Source organism: Lepeophtheirus salmonis, chromosome 5 (assembly GCF_016086655.4).
Source record: "Lepeophtheirus salmonis chromosome 5, UVic_Lsal_1.4, whole genome shotgun sequence".
NCBI classification, from domain to species: Eukaryota; Metazoa; Arthropoda; class Copepoda; order Siphonostomatoida; family Caligidae; genus Lepeophtheirus; species Lepeophtheirus salmonis.
In genome coordinates, this window is record NC_052135.2 from 11046945 (window position 1) to 11061171 (window position 14227).

Genomic DNA, 14227 nt, shown 5'->3' on the forward strand with positions numbered 1-14227 from the left:
TTAGCTTTTCTTAAAATACAAAATTAATACAGTAGACTAATTTAATGTCTACTATTTGTACTTTTGTTCTATTTTAGGCTTTTTAGAAACCGACATCAAAACTTTACAATGTGTATTTGGTCATCTTGAATTTTCCAACCACTATAACATTCCTTACTTCCGTTTCCTCCTCCTTATTCTGTTTATACTTGATAGCCGTAAATCCAACTTGGTAAAAGGGATGGCGGGAGATACTATTGACGAATGTTTAGCTACGGTTGTAATACAATATGACGTTAATACAGTATACTTAGTCTACTATTCTACGTTATAGTTGTATGTTATAGTGTAGCTATACAGGTATGGTTTTTAAAATTGTCCCTTATTTTAAAGACTTTTGTAGCATAAAATAACTGTCTGAGAGGTTTTTTTGTTAAATATCATATTTTCCGAAAATCAATGAAAACAAAATAAATTTTTTTCATAATTACCATGGAACATATAATTTTTGCAAGAAATGGGAAAAACCCACAGGGAACAGATTATAACTCTATTAAAAGCTGGGCCCACTTCCAAGTCAATCCAGAATATTGTCAAGATAAATCGAAAAATTGTTTACAGGTACAAAAAGGGATTGAAGGATGAGTCTGATAGATAGTCAGTGAGTGGAACAACCGAAACTGTGAGAACTCCAAGGTTGGCCAAGGCTCTCCATGAAAAAATTCGGTGAAATCCACAAAGATCCGTAAGCTGGCCCAGAATCACAATGTAAGCAGATCTACTATGACCAATATTGTTAAAGATGACATTTGCGTCAAACCTTACAAAATTCAGTATCGTCATCTTTTGTCAAAGGGTGCCATTACAAAGAGCCAAAATCAGGCGTGTTTTTTAGCTGGCCCATTGATTTGTAATTGGTAATATAAAAAAGGAATTTTCTTTTCCTAAGCAGTTGTTATTATTCTTTAATTCCTGAATAGTGAACATCCTTTCCTAATATTTAAAACCTGTTTGAACGTTGGTGTGTGCTCATAAAAGACGGAGAGTAACCCTGAAGATTTGTTGCTGAGTTAAAATTGTAAGTACTTGTTGGACTTAGAGTAGAATTGGGGATTAAAATCGGAGTAATTCTAGCAAATGTCCTATTTTATATTCTTTTTCCTTCCTCTCTTGTCACAGCGGAATTTTAGCTGATCTAATGAAACGTTATGAACATTATTCTTTCTCCCCTCCAAAATATTCTTCAAATGGTTAGGGATACCATGATGATTCTCGTTTTTTTCTGTTTTTATTAACATGCCCATTCCACAATGGATTTTCATCATTGATCATAAATATATTTGAATCTAAGAAATAAGAATATATTATTATTAATGAAAAACTAGTAGCATCGAATATTTAGCCCGTTTTTATTGTTATTGCTCTCTCATATACCGGGTCGTGCGAAATGGATGCACAGCTAATTAACATTTCTGACCCTGTAGATCCTAACAATCTTGACAATTTCAGGTGTGCTGTAGCAAGCGCAAATTAAAGCAGCAATCGGATTTCTTTTTGCTTCCACTTTTGCTTACAGAAATGATAGAGGTGATTGCAATAGCTCATTTGAAAGCTTAAAAAGTCAGCTGTAGCATAAAAAACATTGAAAATTTTAAAATTACAATCCCTATACCTCGAAAAATTAATCTACAGTAGTGGCATATCCATTTCCTACGGCTCGGTATATACCATCTATATTAATAAAGCAAAGTTTGTCTGTCTGTCTTAAAGTATAACAACAAGTCACCGGGTGCACTGTATATACTTCTCCATGAAATATATCATAAACATATTTTTGATCTAAGAAATAACAATGGAGTCGTATTAATGAAATATTGTAGGCGTTTGCATATAGCATCAAACGTGTATACAGGGGCACTGCATATAGTGATCCCTGATGCATATCATATAAATATTTACGATATTATATTATAATATAAGAATGTAGTATTCATGTTCTGATAATATCTAATATTTTATTTTATTTATGTCACAGCCAGTCCTTTATTTTATTAAATTATAATTGTAGTGTGTGGAAGCGGATGTATGACTTGACATTAACCAATTCAGCATATAAATATTATCACTTAGTCACAAATGTAACTTTTATCATTTTTTTAATCATCTTTTTACCTACAATTTTCTTTTTTTTTAATGAAAAAGGCATGATTTTCAAAGAACCCATTGTTAAATTGTTATTTATATAACTTAAAAAAGTATTCTTTAATGACTATTTACTAATCACTAGCGTCATATATAATAATTTTATTTTTTAAACAAGTCCTTAACTCAATCATTTTTTGCACTATTAGGTGGAATTGATCTTTCATATATGATAATGATATCTAAGATATCTTAAAAATAATAACCAATTACAAATTCGAAAACAGAATAACTAATAATACTTTGTTATTTAATTTACTATTTTTTTTCTCCACGGGAAGATATTTAAATATAAGCTTTTATATCCTAATATTTTAAATATTGCAAGTACAGGTCATTTAAAATCACAATCACAGTCTTTTTTTTTTTAAATAAAAGGTGGATAATTTTTCTATATTATGAGCTATGATATTCCTTATCACTATAAATGATAAATAAGTTATAATGGTCTCAAGAAGAGTGTCGTTTTTCATAATTTTTTACCCTAAAAATGGATATATGTCGAGTTCAGAAGAGGATACAGAATCAATAAAAACACTTTTATAATCATAAAATACCTTTTTACATCAGTTTTATTTATCATACTTCAATTTGGTGATTGTCTATATGATGGAAAATGTCTCTGAACGATAATAGTCTCGAATTACTGTAATATCAAATATTTCTGAAACCTGACGACCCAGAGAAGAAATGAGATCAGTTTTGGATTTTCCCCTCAAAGATAAATTAAATACTTGGTACCATTTCATTGGTGACAATTTTGACCCTCTAATTGTTCCCCTGTGTAACATTTCTTTTACGAACAGACAAATAGACGTAAAGAAAAAATGCAAGTAATGGGCAGTGTTGCTCTTTTTGACCAATTAGAACCAAACGTTAGCAATTTAAAAAAAAAAAATTTCGATTGTAAATTTATTTAACTAAATTTCTTGTCATATAAAGTTTGTTTTAAAACCACATGTTTTTTTGATTATTTCGTAAAATTTCAAAACCTTGGACCTGTTAAACTACCTCTAAATATTTTTTAAACCGATAAATAAATTTTATATGATGTCTTTCGCCTAAAAAGAAAAATATGCGACCCTCTCAACTTAACATTTCTCAAATTAAAAAAATAAGCTCCACCTTACTGTCGAAAGTTTTACAGACAAAATGCCCCCTTATAAAGGGTAATAAAAAAATATATTTCTGAGAAGACATGTTTCTGATGTTATTTTCCATGTAGATAAAAAATAAAAAAAGGATATTGCTATTGCTTTTTCTATAAATGTGTTTACGGAGATATACGAGGTGTGTTCAAAAAGTAAGATGGCAAGCCTCGCTCTGGACGCATAGTCACGTCAACAACAGATGAAAACGTTAAAGCAGGGAATATATATATATATATTTTTGAAAACTGTCAAATTACTATCAGAGAGGTTGATGAAGATATTGGCGTATCAGTTGCCTTATGTTGTTACTTATGTAAGTAATATACTTGACTTTTCTTATAAGAAATCTATTTTAAATAGTCTGTATGTGGGTAAAAAATCTCTATAAGAGAATATTAGGTATACTTATTATTAATAAAAGCTTAATTAAGTTATATAAAGAGATTTAAAGTTGCAAAAGCAATAAATATTCTTGGAGAAACTTATTTTATTATATGTAAGGTAGACTACAATTGCAAAAACAGTTTTTTTTCTCGAACATTTAATAAGCTACAACCACAAAATTTAGATCATAATTGTATTTTATGATGCGAATTATTGAGGGGAGTAATCAACTATTTTTGTCAACTTTTCTATGACATATTTTCTATGGATAAAAACTGATTTAGATTTAACTAAAAGTAATATTTTGAAGGAGCAATATTTTTTGTAGTAGTTAGTGATGGGATAATCGGAATCGGAAAATCGATTTTTTTTCTGGAATTGGAATTGGCATCGGGGAAATAACGTTTAATTTGCAATTCAGGTTCTTACTTATTACTGATGTTTAACTATTTATTACTTTTCTAAGTTATGAAAAAAATAGCCCCCCTTCCCCCAAATAAAGTAATTATTGCTTTTTACTAGAAAATTAAATATTTGAATTTAAATTAAATTTTCTAATTTTTTATACATCAAATTTGATTTTTCTAATTTTATTCCAAAAAATTGTTTATATATATATTTTTTTCAAAAAATTTCAAACTAGAAACTTAATTTTTCAATTTTTTTTGAGGACTACTCTGAATTTTTCAAATTTTTTGAGGACTGCTCTGAATTTTTGAAATTTTTTTGATAACTGCTTTAGATTTTTGAAATTTGTATACAAAATATGTAATATTTGATATTTATTCCCAATAAAATATCTTTTGTGAGCAGCTGTGAATTTTAAGAAATTTTCTTCAAAAATTTTAATTTTTTGTGAATAACAGTAGATTTTTGAAATTTTCATCAAGAAAAAAATTAGATTTTGTTAACTGTTGTGGATAATTAGAAAATAAAATTTAAATATTAAACAATATATTTAAATTTTTTTTTTCAAAACAATTAATTTTTCAAATTTTTATCAAAAAAAATTTAATTTTGGATTTAAAAAAAAAAAAATTATAAAAACCAATCCCTCCCCCCCTAAATATAATCCTATGGGCGCCCCTGATAGCAAATGGTATTTTTTAACTATTAATTAAAATGTTAAAGAATTGGAATTGGCATTGGGAATTGTTACTAGAATCTCATCAGAATCAGCATCGGGATTTTTTTTGGAATCGTCCCATCACTAGTAATTATGCATTCAGTTTTTAATTATTTTTGCTGTAACTTAATTCTTTTGAATTATTGATTCTTTTGCTATCAGTTGATATAATCTTATCAAAAAAAACTCGCTCATTAACGAGAAATACGCTACTTTAAAAACGTTAAAAATATGGGGTTAGTTGCAATAAGTGTTGCACTTTCCTGATATTGTTTTTCTTCTACAATTTTAGTGAATGTCTTTTATTTATTTATTCATCCTCTTTAATCAAGGTTGCAATAATCCTTCATTAGTACCGGATATTAAAATTTAGAAGTATTAATACCTTCTTTATCAGGTCTCCGTGACACATTTATAAGAGGTCTACGATTCATCATTTGTGAAACGCTAGTACTACAATATAATATTTACGCATATCGCATCCCTATTAAAATGAAGAAAGCAGCCACTGGACTAGATATTATGAATAAACTATTTAAACTCAACAAAATTTTATATCGAAGAATCAAAAGAAAGTCACAAAAGATGTCAGGGAAACAGTTGAAAGTAAAAGATCCATATAGAACTATTTATTTTTGAACTGTTTGGCCTTGCTGTTACTGGAATCAAGGGTAGTCTAACAAGGGAATCCTGGCCTGAATATTTTAATAGTTCAATATTACTTTCATGATGTTACGTCTAAAATTTACACAGTAAACCAACTCAATGCGATCCCACACAGAAAAATAATTTTAACGGTTAAGTCCAGTATATTCAAGTTATTGTAAGTATTATTTTCTACGGTTCAGTTGTTACCAATATTTATCATCTATAAAAAAAATAGAAATAAATTTAAAAAAAAAATGTTTGGTCCGTTTTAGATCAAAATTTGTCGTGCAAAACAAAGTTTTATATCCACAACATCTTTGTTTTGTTTTCAATCCATAGCTTTTACATATGGAGAAATCAAACTTACAAAATACAACTCAAAGATAAAAAAATTTTAAAAGCCGTTTTCACTTCTAGATATTTTTATTTCGTGCCATTTTTATGGCCAACTTTTGAATCAGAAGTTAGCAATTCAATAATTTTCTAAACTTTTTATCAATATGTCCCCCTCCATTCTGAATGATTATTTTTAATACGGAGACGAACAGAACCATCCCTGTCTTGATGAGTTACGAGGACAAGTGTTCTACTTCTCCTTGATCACAGCCTTCAGGGCATCGATATTCGGGTGAGAAGCATTGTTCGTTTTGCTCTTCGAGACGCAGCGAAGTCCAATGGGGGTCAGGTCGGGTTAGGACGAAGGCCATAAGTCTGCCAGCTAGAAGGCAGCCAGGTTCTCCCTTCAGAAATGCTGCACCTTCTTGGACCCTAGGGTGCCGGGTTGTCATGACCTGAACTGGATGTTTGGTCCTGAAGGATCCCTCGACCTGAGCTCTTGATTCAGCTAACAAGCCATCATTTATCCTATTCAGAATAGCGTCCACCGTGAAGATCTTCTTATTGGAGATCGACTTGTGCCTGAAAAGATTGGACACTCTCAGCCGTTTTGCTTCTAACTCAGACATTTTTGATTGCACAGAAACAAAACAAACATCAAATTCTAGCTTGTTGTCAGTTCTTTCGTATTTCACTTGTACAACCTGAAAGATTTTGGGATTTTTGGAGTTTTCCTTGATGCTCAGGGAGGCAGCTGAGAGTTTGCAAGTTCGGCTTCTGACTCAGGATAAAATAACTAGTTCCTCATCGGGTGGAAGAAGAGTGCCTATATACACGATGTCTATATATTAGTATAATCATACTCATAAAACCAACATGAGTTTAATTCTTAAAATTTTACGATCTTTATTTTTTGTTTTATATTAAGTAGAAGAGTTCTTAATGAATATTAATTCCTTAATGTCCCGGGCAACGCTGGGCAAACTTACTCTAGTAATACATTGAAATGTAATTATTCAACATTATGAAATATTATTTACCTCATTTATTTTTTAATTTTCAAGTGTAACTCAATATTTTTAAACTGTTACAACCGTCCCTAACTACAACTGACTAATCGAATTCAAATTTAATTCGTATACAAAGTATTTACTTGTATAACTTTAAATAGATTTATATGATGACATATATGTTTGGGTATGTTTTGTTAATATTTAGCGAGTCTAAGTCAGTAATACTCGGTGTTATTAAGGCAGCAATAAAAGTCTTGCAACCTTCCTCAGTCTCCCCCTACTCAATATACTCAATAATGGACGCTCGATAATCTGTTTTACTGCATTAAAACCTTAATTTTTTGAAATATATATATTTTTTTAATAAAAATCCTTTGCATAATCGGAATATTAAATTTATGATTATAATCTAATGATATCATATAAAGCTTAAATTATTTGTACAATAATTTTGGGTTTTGTTTCTTGTAGTTTTGTGTGAACAGTTAATGTTTTTTTATGTAATAGACACTTTTTTTTCTCTTCTTAAGAATTTAGTAATTTTTTAGAATTATATTTGAATTGATTTAACCAATAGAATTAGTTCAATAGAAATAGTAACTGACGCATTAAAGTATTTGAAAGTAACTTTCTCTCTCGATAGATAGAGTAATTATTGACACTTCTTGAAAATAACAAATAGTTTATGAAAGCAAGTGTCATTAACACCTTCAAATATAGATTTTTCACGTGAACTTGGACTTATGCAGACATCTCTACGTAGTTATTTTTATGTATATAAATAAATATGTCATATACAATTTGAAATTTTATTCAAGTAGAATTTTTATACAAATTGAATCTTGAGGCAGCAAACAAAAATAAATAAATAAATAGACAAAAAGATATAAGCAAAATAATTTCGGAGAGAAGGAAGATTTGTGGATTGAAATTCAATTGAATATTTAACAATTAATAAGGTTTAATTATAAAGAAAGAAATACATAGGAGTGACAAAATTTGCAAATGTTTGAGAAAAGATATCAGCAGATAAAATGGGCATATGACGTCGGATTTGTTTTGTTTTTTACATTGACAGGTTAAAAGCTTCATTGACAAAATAATCGGCAATTCCAAATAGAAAAACATTATTCAACTGTTACTAACTCTGATGGTCTATTAAAAAGTTAACCGATCAAAATTATAAGAGATCTTTATTCCAATTGGCATTGCTGATATTAATTGCAGTAAACAGAAGACTTTAGAATGGTTAAAGACGGGTAATCTACAAACGCATGGACTGTGTCATTGAATATCTTACCACAGTCCTTACATGGCCTCGAGAAAAAAAATTAGGGGAAATCTGTAATTGGAATGTTATTTTTTTCCCGTCATGAATTCCTTTCAACGATGACTTGATTCTGCTTTTCCAGTTTTCAGGGAGACTCAATCGTCTCCTATGTAGATCACATAGCATATACGTCTCACTACTACTTTCAAAATTAGGCAATGCAATTTTCAAATACCAAGGGGAAGGCATAATATAGAGACCTGAAGTCAACTCAAGAGGAAACTTGAATCTTCCATCATTGAATCGATCTGAGGAGTGAATATACTTCCTCGCAAAAATGCAGTTGCTAATAGCATGCTCTTGCAAAATAGATGGATCCTTTAATTTTCTAAAGAAAAACTTCTTACTCAGATTTTTCCGAACAATATCTACTGTTGAGTCGTCATTAAAGACAGGATCATTAGTCCAAGTAACTTGTTGAGCCGCACTCCACACTTAAAACAGTGCCATGGTTACATCGTTGGTAAGATTGGTTCCCATCATTATATATATTTTGGTTTCAGTAATTGTCCTTCTCCATTCCAGCAAGGGATTTCCCGTCATGACTACGAAATTTTTACAGTATATTCGCGTAAGAATAATTAATAACTTTCTCTATAGGGCTAACTCAACTTTTCTTATTAAAATTAGAAAATTGAAGAGTCCACTCATAAATAATTAATAGGTAAGTAATCAAACAAAATGAAATGGTTTTATGAACTTATAGTTGGCATTCAAGACAAATAGAGTAAAAATAATTTATTAATTGAGTAAGCCATTCCTTGAAAATTGCTGACTTGCAGAGAAGTAAAAAATATTTGCATGTGAGGTCAAATATGATGAAATATGTGTTGAACATCGTAGTAACTCAAAGTATTATGCTATGTTATATTCGAAAAGAAGGAGATGGCTTAAAAATACAACAGCCTACTTTAGTTCAAAATGACTCATTATGCAAATTTACCCTCGTTTTCAAATACGTACCGCATAAGGATAGTCTAATAAAATTACGGCTTTCCATTGTCAAGGATTTAAATTGAATGAAATTTGCCTAAAAGTTTTTGGTATTTTTCATTTATTCATTTCCACATCTTAAGCTAACAATATAATATACATAATACAACTAAAAGTGAATTTAAATATATTTTAAGACAAAAAAATAAAACAATTAATTTAAATATTATGAAGCTTTCACATTTTCTCACAGGGATGACTTCGCCATTTTATTGCGTTCACTTTCTCAGAATACATTCATAGTTTCTTTTGAGAAAGCGTTAACTTTTTATAAGCAGACCCAGTTACCATTAAGTGTAATCATTGCCAGACTGAAATGTAAATACAAATGTATATGTAAAAATTAAATTACTAAAACTGCAGAATGATTATCACATTCTGAATTATTCCATTTAAAAATCGTTTAGTCTTAAATATCTCCGCAGATCTGTGACTACAAAGGGGTCTAATATAATTAATGTTGAATAAATTATCTCTCCTAAAAAAAAAAAAAATCACACTTGGGCTTTTATAAAAAAAATGGAATTAAAAAATCACATGTCAAGCTTGTCAACTTGCCAAAAAAAAAAAATCAGTTAAGGTCCTAGCCCACACTTGAATATGGCTACAGGACCGAGTTTAGTTCCAAATGGAATTGAAATACTCCATACTTTTCAATTTTTAGTCGTTCTTATTTGCTACCAGTGGCTTCTGTATATTAAGTAGGAATTTCTAATCAATACACGCTTGATTTTGTTTTTCACTGGATCTCCCCCAAAAATTATATTTTTTTCCTCTTAATTTTAACATTTCCATTATTTTGAACTCCAGTATTATACAATTTTTTGTTTTATAACCTTCAAATATGTTTATACATCTGCTTATTAATTTTATCAGTTACCACAGGCAAAGGTATACAATTTCTGCCCCATCTACTTTCCATTGAAATAGTTGCAGGAACATTTTCCACTATTTATATATAATCTGCTTAAAAGTTATTTATTTATCTAATTATTACTTAAATTTTTTTATATCAATTTCCTTCATAACAAATAGGATTTGCAATTATATTTGAGTACTAAATTTCTTCTCAAATCATGTTCCAATTATTGAAAGGTTTTATTACAGAGATATTTTTTTATTAAATATTGATTCATATGATTTTCGAGTTAGTCTATTTTGGACAATTTATCGATAAATCCCCATATTTTATGAAAAAAAAAAACACTTTAAGAGTAGATTTCAAATAGTCATCTCTTCTGAACTTGTATTTCTGAATGGCTAAAGTGTATGAAAGAAAGTTTCATTCTGAACTTATTTGTATATTAGCTTTTTTCGGGGTCATGATCATAATTTTGACCTTAAATTTGATCTTGTAAATTAAATTTTGAATATGAGTTAAAAATGCAATGTAGTTTATTACATAAATATGAAATGGACTACTTTTTTAAATATGATGAAGTAAATGTTCTAATGAATAATAACACGTTAATTGTAAATGACATTCAGAGCTAAAAATATTTGTATACAAAAATCCAATTTATATTCCTTTCAGCTGTTCTCATGAGTTGACTCTTGTATAATTAAACCCAGCTAACTCTACTTATTATAAACTCAAAAGGGTATTACAATTCCAGATTCATGTCCTCTGGAGGGCAAGTGTTTTTTTTTTTGCTAATAAATTGATTTTTTCCATAAAATAAGATCCATGCCTGGTGTTTCTAAGTTTTTTTTTATGTACAGGCTGTTGATTCGAAATTGCACCAAAAAAAATAAAAATCCAAACAATGAATTATTGCACAAACAGAAAAAGGGAGAATGTATATTGAATACGAATTAAAAAAAGGTAATTAGGAAGAGGATTAGCGAGTTAGTCTTAGAATCTAACTTCATTATGGTTGAAGGAGGAACATATTTATAATTATTATTCTGGCTATTGATAAGTTTTACTAAATTCTGGAGTTATTTAAAGCATCAATAAAATAATTCGAAATATAATTTTTTTAAATACAGGTACGTGTTAGTATTGTATAATATAATATTACAAAGAAAAAAGGATTAATTATTGCTATAGAAGGTTTTCAGATGACGTCAGCATCGTTAATATCGGCCATTTTGGAGCCTAAACAAGAGTTAAAGAACCAAGTTGTATATCAATCAAAACCTTATTAGATGAATATTAAGGAAAATAGGGAACTATTCGTATCAAAATGGGACCAACAAATAATAGACCTTAAACTGTACTATCTATCAAATATAAATATCTCTATTGCCTTGTTTTATTACATATCTGACCTTGAAATGTATTAAAAATATGTTATTACATTGTTATACAATCTTATTTACATAGTGTAGATAAAAATTAGCTATTACAATGGAAAGAACAAGACATTTTTCTACGATTATCCTACTTTTTTCGTTCCTTATCAATATCAAAATATTTGTACAAATCCAACCATTTTGAAGGATTTTTAGTACATATCATTTTGATTTAATTGAAATATCGTGTTGTTTTTTTAAAACTTTTTCTGACTTTTTTGTACGAACGAAGGAAATCCCCCTTCACCACTTCTTCTTCGTTAAAGCTTTAAACCAAGTAGCCAAACGCAACCGTTATCCTAAGGAGATACGATGGTGCAACGTTTTAACACTATTTCGCATGATGTTGCTTTTTATATGACGTTACTCTGTCATTTTTCTTATTACTGTCGTAATCTGGGATGTAATAAAGAGTGATTGATGAAGCACGCCTAGATCACACTCTAAAATTGCTCTGGGGAGAGAATAAATTATTTTTTTTTTTGATTTTTCCTTTTCAGAATTTCCCACTGAATAAAAGAGGCCGGAGTTTTCAATGATATATTTAAGATTGATTGATCGTTATTATAATAAAAATGTATAATTTAAGATACAATGGTCAATTATTGTCAGAGGTGGTAAATTGGACTTCAGACTTGACTTGGACTCCATAGTTTCATGTACAAAATATATTTTTACATTAATTACACAATGCAACAGTATTTATGCCCGCAGGCTAAAACCCACATTTAATAATGTTATTTAAGCGTAGAACACGAATATGACCAAGAAAAAACTTTCAATTCATGAAGGTTTGGCCTTTAAAGGTTTTTTTTTAACATCAAGATTTTAGGGTATAACTAAGATTTAGTGCCATATTTCAGCATGAAAAACGATATATATGAAAATCAAAATAAATAATAAATTGATAAAAACATTTCAGTATTTAAAAATGAATTATTGAATACGTTATCTTAATTGTAATTAATAAAATGTGTATAAACACAACCAAAAAATCGAGTAAAATGAAGGACCATTACTTAGATGCTAACATCTTTTTTATTTTTTCTTCAAATGCTTTATATCATAGCTGAATTTATAGAATAGACCTTATATTTCAATTTAAAAAAAATTACCTATAAAAAAGGTCGGTTTTGATTGATTTATGGTCAATTAAGTTTATAATATTTATTAAGGAAAAAAGGAACAGCAACCTCCGCGCTAGGTAATTGCTCATAGTGAAGATAATCCTTACTAGGAAGACCTAATGTACATTTAACATTATACATATAAAATAGCTATTAACACTATATAATGTTAAAAATTAAATAATAAAAAATCAATAATCCCGACCACAAGGTTCTCGTACCATTTAAGGAATTAAAAGTACAGCTTTATTTGCGTTAATTTAAAATCTTCAAGAGCCACTTCCGATATTATTGATGAAGGGCAGACACATCTGAAACGCGGTGCAGAGATAAAAGTCTGAGCTTGCAAATTACCTTCTAGATCACCAGCTCCTCCAAAACCATATTAGAGTTCGTAGTCCTACCCAATTTGGACTCCACACCTTGGCTAATTTCTTGTATTATATACTTCAGAGAGTTGCACTTTCTAAAATTGTGCCATATTGTTTTTTTTAATAATATTCTTTTGCAGATTGCCCGGTGGTTCTTAAAGAGCCCTTCTGTAAAAAAGACCCAAGGCGAGATACAATATTTCAAGTACATTTGTTTTGGTGAGGTGTTTACATCAAGAAGTATTCAATACAGATTGCTAGAATCTGAGTCTTTTGCATATCTGCCATATAACCACCTGTTGGCAACCCTGATTATATGCAACTGTTTTTACCTCCAAAAAGAAAGGTGGTTTTTTTCTTCTTTTTTATTATATTAATTATTCGAAATATAGAACTCATTGATAGAACTCTATACCATTACCCGTGTGTTATTATTGACCAGTGTTTTATTATGGAGTAAGTAATAAAGTCCATTAATTTCCCTATCCTTGGTTATTGAGAGAGGCCTAAATCCTCACACAGATTTTAAATTTGTGATGGAGTTTCATCAAGATTTACTGTCAATTGTACCTACCATTTATGTAGTAAAAATATTAACTTTGAGCGTTTCCTTCAATTATGATGCAATTTATGACATATATGTTAAAAAATTAGCTAACAAACTATAAATTATAATAGTTGTGTTTATGATGAATGTATGATGATATTTTTGTTTTGAATTTTTTTATTGGATATCATATTTGGGAATAAATGTTGTATTTTGTGGATATACATAAATGATTCATAAATCAAATGGACATAAAGTTTTCTTATATTGAAATACAATCAACCTCCAAGATTTTCCTCCTATTTATTCAACCTTCATGCTTTAACAAAAAAAACTACATACATATATACATAATAGTTTAACTTTTATATGGTTCATACCTACATAATTATGAAACCCAAAGGCGAAGAAAAAAGGTCTTGATAAACAGATGGACCTACCTAGGGGCCTCAGAAAGGAATAGGATGAAAGGACTGTAGCCGCCCTATAAAAAAACGAAATTTTTGCTTTCTTCCAAAAGAATTAAATTTTCTGGGAATAGCAATGAATTTTTTAAAAATTTTTTTCAATAAAATTAAATTTTTTGTGAACATCTGTGAATGTATTAATTTTTTTAGGAATAGCTATGGATTTTTAAAATTAAAAAAAAATATATATCATTTAAAATTTGCCTTCCCAAAAATTTAATTTTTTGAAAACATCTCTGAATTTTAAAATCTTTT

General features: G+C 29.1%; 1 protein-coding gene and 1 long non-coding RNA gene across 2 annotated transcripts in view; one reads left to right on the forward strand and one right to left on the reverse strand.

Annotated features, from left to right (window-relative positions):
- Positions 1-5247: 5247 nt before the first annotated feature.
- LOC121118847 (uncharacterized) overlaps positions 5248-14227 on the forward strand; it is a 110714-nt gene continuing 101734 nt past the window's right edge. Inside the window, exon 1 of the transcript XR_011779994.1 lies at positions 5248-5665. The gene's annotated coding sequence lies outside the window, so the exon portion shown is untranslated. The remainder of the gene's footprint in view (positions 5666-14227) is intronic.
- Positions 5482-13833, reverse strand: LOC139905330 (uncharacterized). The gene is made up of 3 exons (XR_011779995.1): positions 11553-13833; positions 8759-9473; positions 5482-6652 (listed from the first exon to the last, which is right to left on the reverse strand). It is a non-coding gene; the product is annotated as an uncharacterized lncRNA (long non-coding RNA).